Source organism: Asparagus officinalis, chromosome 2 (assembly GCF_001876935.1).
Source record: "Asparagus officinalis chromosome 2, Aspof.V1, whole genome shotgun sequence".
NCBI classification, from domain to species: Eukaryota; Viridiplantae; Streptophyta; class Magnoliopsida; order Asparagales; family Asparagaceae; genus Asparagus; species Asparagus officinalis.
The window spans coordinates 56516281-56518581 of NC_033795.1; positions in this window are offsets into that span (position 1 = coordinate 56516281).

The window sequence follows — 2301 nt, forward strand, 5'->3', positions numbered from 1 at the left end:
GTGTCCGACCTTGCGACAGTTAAAACAAGATCCCCGAAACTTTTGCTGCTGACTTGCTCTCTGATCCTATTGAGATCCCTTCTTATGAGGGTTCTGCTGATACTGTTGGGATCCAATCAAGGGTCTCTTGTTCTTGCCCTTGTCTCCGGCGTGCCCTCTCTTAGCACTCCCTTCCTCGTCCTTCTTGAACTTAGCTGTCCCATTTTCTTGAGAAATGGCAGTTTCAGCTACTGGTGGTGGTGGTGTAATGTGATTCGCCACAAGCTCCTCGATTGCTGCTATCCTAGCGACTAGGGGAGCCATAAGATCTACCAGGTACTGGGGAGCCTGCTGCTGCTCAGGTAGAGTTTGCTGTGGTTCAGCCTGTCCAGATATCTGAGTACGTGCCATATCATATTCTGACATCTCTGCTCAAAAGAAAATAAGGGTTTAGGAGTCAAAATAGACCTCTATAAATAGAGTATCAAAATACAATTTTCACAACATATAGTATTTACACAAATACTTTAAACTTATACAAAAATAGTTGTCAAAAAAAAAATTTCAAATTTTGAGATATACGCACATATCGTCCTCACTCATGCTAGGAAATCCTTACGGACTCTATACATGAATCCTAGGAAACTCTATCCTAGCTCCACGACTCGACATAGGATGATCCTAAGGATACTGGAACCTGGCTCTGATACCAACTGTGACGCCCCCGGGTTCACACAAGGCTGCAGTCCGAGGTGAAATCAGGAATGTCAAACCTGCCATGCACCACACCGTGCAATAACATGTTTCACCATCACAATTACTATCTCTCTAGAGGAAACAACAATAGGTGTAGGTACAAAGTAAGTAAAAGGTTTTACAACGAATACTTGATGAAATGATAGACCATCAAATTAACACATCTCCTCAACCAAATAAACTGGAATACATAGTCAAAGTCTGAAATGATTAATAACAATCTGGAGATCTCAACATGTCTCAAAGTACATAATACCTGATACAGGAAATAAAGTACACAGCCTTTACAACTCTAGAACTTAAACCTCTTAAGTCTAAAAATGTCTCAAGTGGAGTACAAAATAAAATACATCTAATAAGAGGATAAATAGGCACTAGTAAGGGTCGCCCTCATCCTGCGATTCTCCGGGCTCCTGGCTCGTTACCTGAAAGGGGGAGGGACAACGAGCGTCAAAGCGCTAGCGAGCAACATCACAACCAACCCCAAGGGATAGGGCTCGGGAGTACAAAATAAAATACATCTAATAAGAAGATAAATAGGCACTAGTAAGGGTCGCCCTCATCCTGCGACTCTCCGGGCTCCTGGCTCGTTACCTGAAAGGGGGAGAGACAACGAGCGTCAAAGCGCTAGCGAGCAACATCACAACCAACCCCAAGGGATAGGGCTTGTTGTATATGAAAATATAGTTAATACATAATAATATAAAATTATTTGTCCTAACAACAATGGGTTTTGGTATTTAGGAAATTACAACACGAGCGTAGGTACGTCGAGCGAAATAATCCAAACAAGGAAACCCTCATGTATATACCTTGTATCTCAAATTGTAAATCCCTAAATACTAAACCTGAGGTCTAATACAAGAAACAATAAATAAAACAAATACAAACCCGTCTCTACCGATAAATGAAATCATGACAAGGCCACCCGGATGTGACCGTTGTCCAACGCATGGACCGGATGTGACCGTTGTCCAACGCATGGACCGGATGTGACCGATGTCCAACGCATGGACCGGATGGTGATGCATATCCAACACGAGGATTAAATAGCAATGCATGTCCAACACGAGGACTAAGTGGGAAGGGTGTCCAATACGAGGACTATAAAGTAATGCTTGTCCAACACGAGGACTGTGTAACTGTGAAAAGCATATGTGGGCAGATATACATAATCTAAAATCATCCGCATCTCGGTGTACATGTCTAAACTTGTGTCAAAGGTCAACCCACATGCACAGATAAATCATTAACATGGTAAACTAGTGTCAGGTCATCGAGGCGACCCCGAAAAGCAACTCAAACAGATCAATAAATCATTAACATGGTAAACTAGTGTCAGGTCATCGAGGCGACCCCGAAAAGCAACTCAAACACATCAAGAATCTATAAAACATCTCATCAGTCAACTGATGTGTCGACTGATGACGTCAGTCGACTCACATGTCGACCGATAAGGTTCAGACAGCACAGCCTCAGCTCAGCAGTCGACTGATCAGTCGACTGAGAAGCTGAGAAAACAAAATCAGCCCGTCAGTCGACTGATCAGTCGACTGATGACTAAAA